Raw genomic sequence first — 16196 nt, forward strand, 5'->3', positions numbered from 1 at the left:
AGAGCTTTTATTTCAGATAGAAATCAATTGATCTAAATAAGTGTCCACGCCTGGCTTCCGTTTAATGGGCGTGTAATGTTGTACCGGACTCTCCAGCCTGTGGTGTCAGTGTCGCGGGGGCCCATTTCCGGGAATGCTGTGACTTTCAGCGGCTGAATCGGAGCGTCAGCGGGATTGTGCCTGCGCTGGGGTGGAGGGGGTGCTGGTGGGGGCTGGTGGAGGGTTGGTGGGGGCTGGTGGGGGGCTGGAGGGTGGCTGGTGGGGGCTGGAGGGGACTGGTGGGGGGCTGGAAGGGGTGCTGGTGGGGGCTGGTGAGGGGCTGGAGGGGGCTGCTGGGGTGCTGGTGGGGTGCTGGTGAGGGGCTGGAGGAGGGCTGGAGGGGGGGTGGTGGGGTGCTGGAGGAGAGCTGGTGGGGTGCTGGAGGAGGGCTGGTGGGGGCTGTAGGGGGCTGGTGGGGTGCTGGTGAGGGGCTGGAGGAGGGCTGGTGGGGGCTGGAGGGTGGTTGGTGAGGGGCTGGAGGAGGGCTGGAGGGGGCTGGTGGAGTGCTGCTCGGGTGCTGCTGGGGGGCGGGAGGGGGCTGGTGAGGGGCTGGAGGAGGGCTGGAGGAGGGCTGGTGGGGTGCTGCTGGGGGGCTGCTGGGGGGCTGGAGGGGGGCTGGTGAGGGGCTGGTGGGGGGCTGGAGGGGGGCTGGTGGAGTGCTGCTCGGGTGCTGCTGGGGGCTGGTGGGGGCTGGTGTGGCGGGCGGGTTTCACGGCTCCCTTTGATCCGAGGTTCTGCATGAGAGCGTTTTTCACGGCGCTCCTCCGCGGCGTCTCCCCCGACGGCACCTGAATGGTATCAGCGCTCTGCAGGACGCCCGCTCGGTGTGCGGGGCGCGGGAGCGCTAGGCGGTGGCGAGAGAGCCGATCGCGGGCGGCGCAGATAACGGAGCGCTGGCAGGCGTGTGTGTTGGGGGGGTGGGGGATGGTTGCTGGGGTGGGCTGAGGGAGGGTGTGGGAGGGCAAGCTGCAGCAGCCTGGGAGTCACGCGCTGACGCCTCTCCGCTACCGGAACCGGTACCGCCCCGTTTCTCTCATTCGCCCATTCAGCACCCCGCCAGGTGCAGTGCTGCATCCCGGCCACCGGGGGCACCATTCATAGGGCTGTGTTCCTCTATCGTCTGTATACTGTGAGCCTGGGGTATTTCACAAACACGGAAAATAAACTGCGCTTTACTGTCTGACCGCTAACATATGCCTTTTGTTTCCTGGATATCCAAAGATAAGTTACTTTGAAGATCAGACGAAGGCCACATGTCCACGCAGTGCAGTGTGTACATTAATGACAGAGCTTTTTCATTAGGATTTATTATCTGCATCTCTCAAAATCCCTCTTTGTTTCAATAACAATTGTTATAGACAACTGCAATGGCTGATGGAATTAACGTGCAAGCGATGACCGAGAACTACAGAACAGTTCAGCAATAACGTTTATTTCAGACGCGCAGGGCCTTAAATGTAACATCGATAAGAATCAGTTTGTTTTGTGTTATGTTTGCTTTTTTCCGTTTGAAGTCAGCGGACTATCAAAGGATTTCTGTCCGATTATACTCCGTCATGGCCATCAAATAAAAAGAAACATTCTCGGCTCTCTGGGCTGTCTCGCTCACGAGGCAAAGCAATCTCCTTTACAGCAGGGTTATGTACCCATTACTCCATATAATTACACACAGAAAACACCCTCAACAGAAGAAAACCGAAGGTGCCTCTTGCTAGAATATATCAAACCCAACTGTGTGTAATTAACCATTGGCCGCTGTTTTGCTGCGAAATAATGGGGAGGGACCATAAATTGCATTTTATTATTTTGATAATGGTGATTTTATTGGAAAATCAATTGGCTTCAACCATGCATTCTTGCCCTGGGTATTTATGTGGAATGAATGTGGACGTATGCGGTGTATATTAACACAGTTAGCATCGGATCGGCGCAGGAAGTGGTGTCAGAGGACGGTGAGCGGCAGATCGGATGCCACCAGGGACAGACAGGAAGCCAGGACGTAGGGCTCTGGGACAGAGCGACAGCAAACGTCTGCTCTCCAACGGAAGAAACCGTCTGACGATTGCGATCTTTGCATAATCAGTTTCTCAGCCTAGCCGTTAATACGCTCAAATCAATCAATCAATCAGTCAATCAAACAATCGATCAGTCAGTCGATTAATCAATTACTCGGTCGATTTGTAGTTGACTTGCTGTTGAAGTGACAGCGGGTATGACCCAGAATGGATGGCCGTGTGTTCGGGTGTTATGTGTTTCCGGAGCGGTCGATGTGGAGGCGGGAGGACTTGGCAGATTTAGCGGCACCGCTGTGTCGTTGAAAGGCCTTGGACATCGCGCGCGCTGGAGGGTTTTCCGTTTTCCGACGTGGCCCGGTGTGTGCGAGAGGGATTGTTCTTCGTGCGTTAGCGCCCGGCCAGAAACGCTAGCCCTCGCGCCGCGTAAGTCTTCGCCAAGTACCTGCTTACGCTCGCTGTCAGTGGCCTGGAGTGGGGGGGTGAAGTGACTGAGGCTCTTTGTGCGACGCGAACACTGACACACTTTACGAGCGACGTCAAGCACGCTCATCTGAGCGTGCGCGTGTGTGTGTTTGTGTGTGTGTTTGTTGTGTTTGCGTGTGTGTGTGTTGCGTGTTTGCGTGTGTGTGTGTGTGTGTTTGTGTGTGTGTGAATGCTTGATAGAAAGAGAGAGAGAGAGCGAGAGAGAGAGATTTAAATACTGCTGCAGTTCTCTGCTTGCCTGACTAATAGCTTTCTCATATTGACCTAAAATAATCCATTCGGTCCTCGTGCCACGGACACAGAGGAAAGCTAAATGACATTAATACCTCACTATAGCCAGGGTTTTTTAGTCAAATTTGCATAATCTGCAATCACCCTCCAGCCCAGGCTGAGACCAATCTCTCCGCTCAGTTCTGTTTGTGACCCGATACTCGGAAGTGGCCAAAAATGGTGGAAGTACGTGTTTGTTGTGACGCTGGACAAAGTCACGTTTTCACCATCCCCTCCGCTGCAGCTGCTGTGGTTAACCAGGGCGGCGGGGAAAGGTCTCGGTGCAGTTACACTGCGTGCACTTTGAGCCTCCACAGCGGCGTGTGCAAACAGCACGGACTCCTTCTTCTGCACGTACTTTCCAGTCCTGCTGTACTGCAGCTGAGACACAGGCCCTATGGGGGAGGGGGGGGGGGGTGAGAGACAGGCTGCTGAGACTGGGGGGAGGAAATATGAGGTCAAGTGTTCAGTAATTCTGCAATTCATACAGAATTGGGGAAATCTGCCTTTAGATATTGTGCTCCACACACTTTAGAATTAACTGCAACAGTCCCCTGAAACTCAATGCTTTGCTACCTATTGGTCTTTTCAGGACTCTGATAAAAAATGTTTTCATTAATGTTAATTAATGTTGCATTACCTTTCTTATTTTTTGTTTTATTTTTGTGTTCTGTAAATAGTATGTTTATTGTGTTTTGTCTGTAAACTCAGCACTCTTGAAAAAGAGGGCACTGATCCCTCAAAATGTGTCTCTGAGTACTAAATAAAGTTTGACTGAATGAATGAATGAATGTATTGTACAAAATGTGGATCTGACTGCACCATGAAGACAATAGAGTCTTATAGAGCAGTAACAGAATTAATTGATGAATGAAGCATATGCATCTTCCTGGCCTGGATGTGTGTCATTGTTCGCTTGCAGACAGTGTACTCTCTTGGCTGTGTGTCCTCCATTACATTAAGTCATCACTTTAATATCCAGCCTGTTTAATTAATCCCACGTCTTTGCCCCTGTTTGTGGTGTGGGTATCGTGCGGCTGACATCCATTCTTACCACAAAGCAAGTCCACCCCCCCCTCCTCCCCACCCCCCCCAAGGTGCTCATCTAGCTGCAACGAGTGGCAACTTTCAGAGCGAGCATCGCATTAAATATTCAGCGTTTAAATTGCTCTCCAGAGCCTGATACAGGAGAAGCCCTAGGATGTGCTGCTGAGGTCCAACAGTGGCTTGTCTTGACAGCCCCGTGGAGACGGCTCCTGCCTGCGCTGTCCTCTCTCCGCGGAACAGACTGCCCACCCCCGTGAGTGGGGGGGGGGGTGGGCAACGATACCAAGCCCATGCAAATTCTGTCATCCCAAGCCGGGAGCACCGCTGGTTACAAAGCCCCCCGCCCTGCCCCCCCACAACCCCCCCACCCCTTTTTCTTCTCACAACACGCTGTCGGCAGCTGCGAGACATCCCTCCCTCGCCGGGCGAGCGCGCCGCATTGCTAACTAACGTAGCCCGCGCGATGCTAACACCGCGCCGGCGAGGCTCCCGCCTGCTGGAGGGGGTGCGGGGCGGCCCCGCCTTGATGAACACATCAAGGACATCCGCCGCGTTTAACGATTCCAATTGCGGCAGGGCCCGCGGGGGTCCTCGCTACCAAAATCCGTACGCGCGTCTATCAGTCACGCCGCAGAGAAACGACTGAGTGCCAGCGCCTTTGGCTGAATTGGGCTGCCTCTGATATAATCTGAGCACGTTATGATATCCTCAAATGTCCTCATGCACGGTCACATAGAACAGGCTTTAAAAAAAAACAAAAAAAAAAACAACAACAGTCAGTTCTGTAGTAGGAAGTGGAAACTGCAGTTCCTGTTTTCTGCTTTTCTGTTCTGCGTCGCTCTGTTGAAAAACCACTCAGTCATACGTCGATGATCCTGTGTGATAATTGCCTGCCTGCTTGTGACGCAGTGTGCTGAATCTACATGTTAGCCCTATTTTTCAATAAAAGGAATCGGCGAAACTTTCATTATAGCGTAGCGCTCCGCTGGAAACCGTGACCCGTTATAGCCCATAATAGCAGTAGTTCTTGGAAGTGATTACCCTGTCCTGCAGCCCGTCGGCGTGAACACACTGCCGTGCTTACCGGTATAAGAGGAAAACAAAAGGTATGTAAGGGGCTTATCAAATTACAGAGGTGGAGTAGGCGGCCCAGTGCCCGTCCCTCCTGTTTCCATAACACGGGCGCTCCCCTGCCGTGCATCCCTTAATTACACCGACCGACTCCTGGCCGTGCCCCACAGAAAGGAACAAAGTCTGTGCGCATTGCCTAGTAATGACAAGCTCTTGTTTGGGATGTTTAAGCGATAGAACAACTTCCTCTTCAGCTGCGGTGTTTACCACTTTGTGTTGAACGGTGATTGAACTCAGTGGAGTTACTGCTTAAAGCCGACTGAAGGGTGTGGTCTCAGACTTTTTTTCGCTGTAACACTGAGGAGAACGTTCTCGCCATTTAGGTCAACAAGGGGGCCACTGTTTATTTTCTCATTTATTTGTTTAGCCTTAGCTGAAGCAGTCCAGCGGCAAAGCTAGCAAGCTCGGCAGATAATGCAGGCTGCGATTAAATCCACCTTAGATATAAACATCCTACTTCTGCTTGGCATGTCTCCAAGATGTGCCATATTAATTATAATGTAGCTCCAGTATTAATATAGCCAGCGTGCACAACAAAAAAAAAAAAAAACATGTTAAAACAAAAATCTGGTAATTGACATTTTATATAACAATGTCTGAACAAATTCATTGCACTTCTCCAACGTCTTACTCTTTCAATTTGTCAAATGGCCTTTCATCAGTGTAATTTTATGATTAATTTTGCCTACACTGTTATGAATCTGAGGCCAAAAGCAGAATAATAGAAAAATACAAACAATGGCGGTAAAATGTCTCGTAGTGCGGAACAAAAGGAGTAACAATGTCACGAGTTACGCTCAGAGAGCGTCCCCGATCTGCGAGGACTCGTAAAACCCGGCCTTTTCTTCCAATTAATTCTTTCTAGAATTTACAATGCTCAAGTGGTCAGATCGCATAATGAGGTAAAAGGGAAAGTTTATTCTGCTCCGCGCACCGCAAATGGAATCAAAGAGCCTCGTTTAACTAGCAGATGTGAACCAACTCCGGGGCCGGGGCTGACAAGAGTGATGGATTCAAGTAGCAGATCCCCCCACTCAGACACTCAGCAGCCGCTGGAGAGAGAGAGAGAGAGAGAGAGAGAGAGAGAGAGAGAGAGAGTGAGAGAGAGAGAGAGAGAGAGGGAGAGTGAGAGAGAGAGAGGGAGAGAGAGGGAGAGAGAGAGAGAGGGAGAGAGAGGGAGAGAGAGAGGGAGAGAGAGAGTGAGAGAGAGAGAAAGAGGGAAGAGAGAGAGGGAGAGAGAGAAAAAAGCGTTGATTAAAAGGGCGTGATGATCTTGGCCGTGCTCAGGCAATGCATGATGTGCGTTTAAAATGAATGCAGTGGGACTTGAGAGCCATCAGCCCCAGTGGTTTTTGAACAGTACAGAGTGATGTAATTATTCCCCCACAAAGAGTAGAAGAAGAAGCATGCCAGTAGGTGAGCTTTTTATACCGTAGGAAATTTTTTTTTCTCTCTGGCTTCTTCTCAATGAGATGTTGTTCTGTGGCAGTTGTTTTTTTTTTTTTTTATGCGACGACTTCATGTTGGGAAATGGGGAAGAGGAACTGTCTTTCTTATCATTTTAGGCGTTGTAGAGGGAGTCACTTAAGCAATATATAACGATCACATGGTAGTACCTTTTATGTCACGACTATTATGTGGCAGTGCTGTGGTGTGGTTGTGAAGAGCCCCTTGTGTCTTCAGTAGTTATTTGTTTTCGAGTATGGATGGATATGGAAGGCTTGAGTGAAATACACCCTGGGTTAGATCGAGTCAGATAAGTCAAGGTTCAGGGTCCCGAAACAGAAGCGTCTGTTTACTGACTGACACGCGGCTGAGATGCTGGGAACGGGATGGGGAGGGAGAGAGAGATCCTCGCTCAGGCCTCCCCTGCCCTTGGGCCACTGCATGAGCCTCTTAGTAAATGTGAGTCCCAGTTCACCCACTTCCTGGTTCGACTCCCTTTAGCACAGTTTCCTGTTTGAGTTTAGCAGGGGTACAGCTTTGGGTTTAGTAGTGAGGAGGATGGCTGAGTAGTATGTGTGTGTGCGTGTGTGTGTGTGTGAGGTATCAGTCATTTGATTGTGTGTGTGTGTGTGTGCGTGCTTGCATGCGTGCGTGCATGTGTATATAGTTAATCTGTAGTAAAGGTATTCTAGAGGAACAACAGCTCTTCAAGTGGTGAGTCGATTAGTACAGCAGCCACAAACAAGCATGCACTTAATAAGCATAATTAAGTCCATAATCAGATAATTGTATAATTTATATTATAGCCAGGAGGGAAATACATTTCGTTCGCGGTGCTATCGCAGAAGATCGCAGAAGACGTAGCGCCGTGCTCATTTACTTGCTTAACGTTGTCTTCCGTTATCTCCCGAACGGGTTCCCCCCGGAGGGCGGACGGTCTCCCGTCAGACCACGGAAGGGCTCGGGGACGCTGACGTGTTCTGGCTGCGTTTCCTTTCTCCGTGCGTCCGTGTCTCCGCCAGCACGCTTGACTACGCCGGCCATGACCCCTTGCGTTCGACGGGGTCGCGATCCAGGTGGCTCAGCATCTGGTCTGTTGGATACATTCTCTCGATCCCACCCCCATGGTTGACTCAGTTCTCCCCCCAGGTAGATGTGCAGCTGCTCAATGTGATGTTAACATTGTGGCTCCACTTGCTATAAGTGACTTGTTTTCATTCGACAAACATCCAAGGGATCATGCAATAAATAAAAAATAAAAATGAGCAGATAGGTAGGGAGGGTGTTGAGGATGGTTGGGCTGCAAAATGGGATAAAGATGCACTTTTTTTATCAAAGTCTGACAGAAACAGTCTCTACGCCCTGCTCTTCTGCTTATTTGCCCCTTGGTCCCCGTACAAGGATTCAGTTGGTTGAAGTCATGATTCCATAAAATGATACTGGTCATGAATTGCTGCAAAAAAAAGAAAAAAAAAACTCATAACTCATAATATGACATTACTGCAGTGGCAGACAGACGGTGCTGTGGAAAGTGTTAAACATTAAACGACACAGAACGTCCAAAGCGATAAGCGCGCCACACTGTAACCCTGCGATGGCGTGCGTGGTGATGTCAGTTTTAAGACATGGCAGTCGCCGTCCTTAGTGACTGAACTATGTTTAGTTGCCTCGTAAATTTCCTCTCCGGCGAGCCTCCTTCTGGGCCTCTGCCTGCAGTTCATTACACAGTGCCAAACGCGGGTTCAACAGGCAACGAGGCCCTGCCATCTTTCTCTCTCGATGCGTGGAGAGCATCCGATTGGCTGCTTCCTCGGGTGGGACGGCCTGAACCGGGCTGTATTTCCTCATTATCTCCGCGCAAGACGGACTATCTGGCGACTGAACTTTAACCGGCGTCCTTGGCTCACCAGGGGCTTGTGAGTCTCAGCCTCTCCCACGGTCAGTGCCGGGGGCTTATACGGCACGGGAGGGGAGTCCTGGCTATAATTAGCCTACTTTTCTGTTCAGAGTGCCAAAGCATAAAGGCTAATCGCAAAAACAACAGATTAAACAAGTTTGCTATGCTGACATGATTTTCTGATAAGGATAGGCTACATATTGACATTGATGAATATACTATTAACGCATAAGAGCACTGTCACAATACCACAGTGCTTGCAACCATGGCAATAATTACTGAACTGCCACTGATTATTATTATTATTATTATTATTATTATTATTATTATTATTATCCCGAGTGTCTTAACTGTATTCACTGGATTTACATGAATAGATTGTTCTAACTTCCATTACACAAAATAAACCAATTGTACCTCTAGAGATGTACAGCCGTGAACAGTTTATTGAATCTAAGTAATTTGTTTGGTGGTTATTATGAGCAGTAGATGATTAAACGGGATTAGAATATTATTGGCATGATAGGGCACTGAAAGCTTGTTTGATTCTCAAATGATACTCACTATGAAATTTCTCGATGAGGGCTCGTGTTGTTTTTCTGTTCTCAGAATTGTTTGTGGAGCTCAGGAAAACTATGTCATGCGGATGATTTATTTGTTTGCCGGTGTTTTACAATGTCTTTTTAGTATGCTGGAAAATCAAGTTCAGGGGCTGTGGTTGATTCAGATCACAATGTCACATCCTGAAACATTCACCGTTTATGATGGACAATAGTGATCACACACTTGTCCTGTGCGGTGCTGATTGGCTCATTCCAAAAAAGAATTGATTTATGTTTTTTGGTTACTGAGACTCTTCATGCCCCCCCCCCCCCTTGCCTGTACTAATGTTTTGTTTTGTTCATTTAGCTCTGCCTTTGACCATCTTTTTTTGGGGGGGTGGGCGGGGGTAAGCCAGACAGGGTCTCATCTACATGCTGAGGCGCGACTAACGGTCTTAACCCCCGGAATGCTGGGAGCTCCTGAAGCTCATTGGCCCTGGCTTTGTGCACTGCTTGAGCTCTCGCAACCAGCATGTCCTTGGAGGCCCCCCCCCCAACCCCCCCACCCATCACAGTGTCTGGGCCAGGAGCGGGTTGCCATGGAAACCGGGGAAGAGTTAATGCAGCAGGAGACCTAAATTGTATTATCATTTTTTTCCCCTCATATAGTCCTATTTCTTTTTTTTATGGATGGGAAAGCAGTTAGAATTTTTTGCTTTTATGATCATATGCTAATTGAAATAACCATTTTCTAGCTTGCTGGAAGCTTTTCTATGCTCTCCACACTGGAGTGGCCATTGGAAATAAGCGAGCAGAGGTGACTGTTTTAGAATTGAGTCCTTGGGACTTTGCATTCATAATAATATGCCGTGCACAAATGTTTTTCATTATTAGTCTGAATAGTAATCTAAATTGTTCACATTGTTCAAGCTCGCTCATAGTGCAGACTTTCCAGAATAAATAGCATGAAGACAATTAGCCCAATTTGATAACTTACTAATACACCGTCTCCAAATTTGAAGTTAATTGTCACTAGCTTTAAAAAGCAAAGCGGCTATTCCACACGGAATGTGTGCGGGTGTGTCGTCCATTTATTTTCTCTTCTTTTTTTTTCTGGTACCACGGCAGATAGTCGGGCATCGGGCCATTTTTCCGCGGCTAGCTGCTACACGGATATACCGTAGAACAAAGGACGCTGCTTACGAGCCGCTCTGGTTCCAGCCCACGTTTGAACAGGGGCCCCCCTTGACCCCCTTAAGGCCCGTATTCCGGAAGTCTGCCGCACGCACACGCACGCGAGCGAGCTACGAGCTGAGAGCCGGGCCTGCCGGGGCTGTGATTGCTTGGCTAATGGCACGGATCCTGGCCATTCGCTGCGAGGCGGCGATAAGTGTGAGCGGGAGCCGCCCCCCCCCCACCCCCAAGTGTACCGAGTTCACCAACCGTAAAGCCCTGCATTAACCGCCGGGTAGTTCCAGAGTCACTCGGCAACGGACAGGGCCGGAGTGGCGCAAGCTTAACCCCCCCCCCTGGAAAATTAATGGAATTGCCAAAACGCCATGAAATCAGAGCAGGAGACAGACAAAAGATGGGAGTAAAATTGCGGAACGTTTGTGTAACGATAGACCTGAAATGGGTCTGGTCCAGCATTCATTTACTTGCCTGCCTACGTCAGCCTATCTGGCTTTATACCCTCTGTACGCTACCACGTTGGTTAAGTGTAGCCCTCGCTGTTCACAGGCTATGATGTAGAGTTGCTTACTTTAACGAATCGCAGCTCAACGTATTATTAATAAGGCTCCAAGGTCTGTGATTGGCTGATAGATCATGGATATTGCCAGTTGCTTAGCACTGCCAATATAACATGCAGATTATAACACGGGGAATGCTAGTGGTGGAACGGTGGATGGACTGTTTTCAGAACGCGGTCTTCGGGTCTTGTCGATGGCGATTCAGGAGGAAGACCACCAGACAACAGCATGAGGCAGCATCGATTTGTTTAAACAGCTACGCCCTGTCAGTTTGGCGGTTGAAAATTGATTTGTGAGTGTCCACAATTAGCCGGAGCAGGAGGGGGTTGAGGGTAACGAGCCCATTTTGTTGCGGCGGCTTTTGTTGTGGGATTATCAGTCCATGTGTGGCGGAAGGTGGAGGGTCTGCCCTGTAATTTTAATCTCCTTTTTGTCCTCCTCCTCTCTCTTGATAAAGTGCCTGTCCATTGGTATTCTTTGTTCCTGGGATGTGTGTGTGTGTGTGTGTGTGTGTGTGTGTGTGTGTGTGTGTGGGTGTGTGTGTGTGTGTGTGTTTGTGTGTGAGTGTGGGGTGTGTGTGTGTGAGAGCCTGCATGTGTTTGGCTGGTGTCCAGCAGAAAATGTCGCAAGTACTTTTGTTCGATGCCTTCTGCGTCCATGCTGACACAGTCTTTCCATATCTGAGAAATGGGTTCAACAGAAAACGAATACAGCCATAAAACACCCATGATTGGTCCGCCCATGTACATTAGAGAATTCCTACAGACAGAACCGATAACCCCTTAGTAATCCAGGATGTACAATTATACCCTGCCTTTTAACCATTAGGTATACTGCAAATACATTGCACACAGACGCAAGTACACTATGAGCTATTTAATACACATGATGTCAATTTTGCATAATTTCCTTTAATTACCATTAATAATATCAGTTCTGACTATTATTATGAATACTCTGAAATACAGGGCTGCTACTAGGGCTTACAGCTTCCGTGATTCAGCAGATGCTGCTACTGCAACTTAAATAATATGAATCTTTAAACACAGAATACGATAGGATGCATATTATAATATTCTCTTTCCCGTTTAATTTATTTTGAAGCAAAATTTATATTGATAGCTTCCCAATCCCATAGGATACTAGCCACTCGCAAGCAATTAAATGCAAGAGAGGTCCTTTTTTTAAAGTTGGTGAATAATTAATAAAAAGCAGTTATTAACTATAACCCCATGTGTATAGTTTAGTGTTTATAACATTTCGTGTGCAGTTTATAAACATTTTTTTTGTTCTTTCCCCTGCAGCTGGACTGATTTTTTTTTCCTTTCCATTTTTGAACGTCAACACAAATCACGTAGCTTGCTATTGCCAACAGGAGTAGAGACTCGAGTGATTTCCCTCTAAGCCAGCTTGGCTTAAATGGTTGATTTGAAACTCCCATCAGTGACACTTATGTTCCTCCTTAACAGCTTGCTTTACCCCATGCGGTGGACATTACCCTGCAGAAGACTGACATCTCCCATTTCTGATAGCTTTCGCTATGGAGTCTCAGGGTGTCGACCGACTGTTTTTAGTACCTGACTATGGCCAATGTAGAACTTAATAAGGTCATGAAAAAAAATGCTCTCAGTGCTTGGCAGCCAACTATGCCGCCCGCCCTAATAATGCAATGAAACAATACTGTAAATCTTGCTCTAGAAAAATAATTGCAGATCTGTGTTTTTATTTGCTAGGGCTCCTGGGAAATAAATTGGGTAACATTCAAAACTGGCACGGCAGCAATGAAAACAGTGGGAGCTAGAGCTGAAGAGGAGCATTCTGGTTTTTATGCCTGATTTTATTAGAGGATGAAGAGATAGCGTGGCAGGCCTGTTAAAGCAATTACTATAAAAATGAGCAAACAGGTTGTGATTTTTGGCTGAGGCTTGGGGGAGACGCCCCTGCGAACGTTAGAGCACCTAACTCTCTAGTGCACTCGCTCACGGTCTCGCAGACTGACAGCCTGGCTGACTGAACAGGTCCTGCTGCTAGGACCACTTGAGGCACTTGGAAGTTGAAGTGAAAAGCACTGCTCTGGTGGGAATGTACGTTCACCACTAGGGGCGCTGGAGGGCAAAGTGGCCTGCAAAGTGGTCAAGGCCTAATATGAACAGCCCCGGTTCATATCTTTTTGGCTTAAGGAAACAATTTTGACTGTTCTTGAAAGCTTCACTCTCTGAGGTAGCGGGTATGCTTAGTGTGAGGGGATTACCAAAAAGGCCAGAGAAAATAAAACTTATCTGATCTTGAGACCAAGGATTTTTTTTAAAATGTGATTTTTATAGTCTTGACATATCTGTGCACTGTACTTACCAATTTGCATGCAGGCAGCTGTTGTTCCCTTATCACTTGTTTAACAGGAGAATCCTCACCTCATAAAGTGTTGACATGCCGCACTTTACAGCATTATAATTCAAAGGATTATTTTACAGGCGAGCCTGTGCATTGTAGTTATTGCTCAGGGATTTTAATAGAGAAAACAGAGCAGCTAATGTAGACACAGTGTGGCTGTGTGATGCGCCGTTTGAAGAATTGAAATTACAGCCTTAAGATTTGATTTTGATTTAGATTTGGTTTGAGTCCCATGCGAGGAGCTCGCTACTGAGGAAGCACACTTCAGTAAATCTATAGATGTACAAACGGATAACCGTCAAACGCCTGTTCCGTACGCACTAGCTTTCCCCCGGACGAGGCTGTCTGTCTGCTAAGTATGTAATATTTTCCGACTGTGTTTATGCGATGTCGCGAAAACAAATCTGTGGTAGTGTTTGTGCCGAGCGGAGGGACAGGCGTCGGTGCCCTTAGAGGAGAACTGCTAAAAAAAAAAAAAGGAAGAAGAAGAAGCTTCTTTTGAAACAGAGAGACGAGTGACTGAGTTCGCCCTTATCCATAGATTAGCGACGGTCGCTATCGAGCTCTGGCACGGCGTTCCCCGGGGGGGTCGGAGGGGCTTGGCAGCGACGTACGGGGATGCGGCGGCGGCGGCGGCGTCTGGCTCCGGGCCTGACCTTTGACCCCCAGGCTTTACAGCAGATTAGCGCCCAGAGGGCCCGGCGTTTCATCGGCGTCCTCCGCCGGGCCGATCTGATTCACGGGCTGCGGCAATAACCCGGTCACAATCAGCCGCTCTCCTTCTTTTCCTCTCTCTCTCTCTCTCTCTCTCTCCTCCTTTTCCTCCGTAGGCAATCAGTCTGCTCCATTCTTTTTTTTTTCTTTTTTTTTTACCCCACCTACTTTTTTCTCCCGCAGGATGTATCGCGTTGTAATTGAGTCTGAGTACAATCTGAGCCAAACTGCTCTTTTTTTATTCTGTCATCTTGTATAATTTTTGGGGTTGGGGGGGAGTGGGGTTTGGGGGGCACAGCGTGGGGTGGGCTCCTGCTTGCGCCTTAAATTTCGAAACGTGTTTGACGTCCGCGGTTGAGTCAAAAAAAAGAACCCAATCAGGCGAGAGGCCTTCGTGCATGTCGGGTGATTTCACTGAGACGAATGCTCCTGAGTGGGAGCGTACAGCTCGTGGGCATTTGGGGTCATTTCACCCCCTCGGATGACTTTGCTGTCAGTTAGCCGATGAGCCGAGTGTAGCGTGAACAAACAGCTGTATCTTCCTGGTATGCATCATCCCTGCTCGTATTAATGATTAATGTCCTCTGCAAGTAGCCGTGTCCTCTGAAGAACTGGTTTGCCTCACAGTTTCATAAATAAAAGCCCCTTTGCAAAACAAAGATTAGGCCAAGGCACCGCACGTCCCGCAGAGCTCAAAGTGGGGGTTATATCAGCGTGCAAGATGTATTTGCATTTCAGTTAATTAGCAAGCGCTTAAAGTCACTCCTTCAATTAGTACTAAGTCTTTGAGCGAGAGGACTTAGTGATGAATGGGGGGAAAAAAACGTCGATCTTGTTCATTCAGAAATTTTTCTCCGTACCAAGTCACGTTGTTCAGTTCCGCCTGATATGAATATCAGTTGATGTGAACTGATGGCTTCAGAACATGTTTCGTTTAAGCAATGTTTAGTTACAAATCATCATTCTCTCCATATTTACTGCTGCAAGTCTCTGTTTGCAGTTCCAGCTGCAAATGACAGAGAGAACAAGAATAAGAGAGAGAGAGAGAGGGGGAGAGAGAGAGGGAGTGAGAGAGCGATATTGAGCGCCGGGGCTGTGCGATTTGGGCATTAGGGATCCGAGCGCTCCGTTCGGCGTGAGGCCCGGGTTGAGCTCGGCCCCTTAGCTTCTGTCGCGGGAGCCAAGCTGAAGTCAAACTCGATAAATGTGACTCGCGCGGAATTTGCGGAACACAATGGGCCTTTGTGGGGCCGGCCCACATGGTATCAATCGGAGTCTCGTTCTAACATGCCTGGCTGGGGCAGGCGGAGGGGGAAGTCTCGGTTTGGCGAGCGAAAGGCGCTGGCTGCCAGCGACGGATCAGGGGGGAACTGCTGATCGGCTGCTCCTTTAAACCCCCTAATCTGACAGTATTAATCAAAGAACAAAGCGCAAAACCTACTGAGGAAGTACTGAGTGCTGATTTAATTTAAAAGGTCTTACCTTCCTGTATACGTGTACACGATTCAGGGGAGGGGGTGGTCTGTCAGTTTAGGTGTTTGTATATGTACATATATGACAGACATGGCCAGTGGAGCAATATAAAATGGGCAGACTAACTGTGTCGCACTAGTGTTCTGGTTGTGACGATGACCAAACACTGTTAATCCATTAAACGTCGCATGAAGTCGCTCTCGTCAAATGGCATGGAGTCGGCAGGTCGCTCGTACCAAAAGTGTAAAGTCGTTAAATGTCTTTGCCTGTTGGACTGATCAAAAGTGACAGCCTCTTGAGGTCTTTAAGTTTATTGGCACGTATTTGGTTCAAACGTACACCCAAGATTCCCGTCTTGCATCAGTTTCATTGCTAGCCATTATTTTTTATTGCCGTACTAGCATTTCAATTTTTCCACCAGGTCAAAAAGTTTGGTGATTCATTTCTTGTGGAATAATGTAACTTCGTTCTGGAGGAACGGCTGGGCTTGAGATATAGCCCTTAAATAAACAAACGTCAGTGCACAGTGATTCATATTTTCTTCTGTGGTTTTGTAAGAGCGGTGGAGAGATTCCGAAGTCCTGCTGTCCACCTGTCTGAAAATTGTTCAAAAATAGTTTTGGCAACTCAGCTGTGGGCTGTTTAACGTCTCATTCTGCTTCCTGCTCCACCCAAAAGCTTAGGCCGACATTTCTGTTTGCAGAATGATTGGGCGTCTGATTCCTTTTGACCTTTGACCTTTGACCTCAGAAGAAGAAGGAAGTAATGGCATCATAGTGAACATAGTGCAGGATACCTATTGTGCAAGAAAGTATGGTAAATATACAGTCCACTCATATTTCAGACGTGGATACCGAACCCTAAAATCAGTACTACGTTCAATTATGGTGCAGTTATTAACACTTAAGAAAACATTAGCCTAATAACTATAGTATATATAGTTATATATATACTTAAAAATGCACTTCTTCCAGTATTTGCAAATTGAAGAATTCCC

The 16196-nt window shown here is 47.9% G+C and overlaps 1 protein-coding gene and 1 long non-coding RNA gene across 3 annotated transcripts in view; one reads left to right on the forward strand and one right to left on the reverse strand.

The window, feature by feature from the left end:
• The window catches only part of aff2 (AF4/FMR2 family, member 2), a 175809-nt gene that overhangs the window by 15972 nt on the left and 143641 nt on the right, over positions 1-16196 (forward strand). The gene's annotated exons all lie outside the window — the stretch shown is intronic.
• On the reverse strand, positions 5332-7826 carry LOC135251691 (uncharacterized). The gene is made up of 2 exons (XR_010329188.1): positions 7312-7826; positions 5332-6037 (listed from the first exon to the last, which is right to left on the reverse strand). It is a non-coding gene; the product is annotated as an uncharacterized LOC135251691 (long non-coding RNA).

Source organism: Anguilla rostrata, chromosome 3 (genome assembly GCF_018555375.3).
Source record: "Anguilla rostrata isolate EN2019 chromosome 3, ASM1855537v3, whole genome shotgun sequence".
Lineage (NCBI taxonomy): Eukaryota > Metazoa > Chordata > Actinopteri > Anguilliformes > Anguillidae > Anguilla > Anguilla rostrata.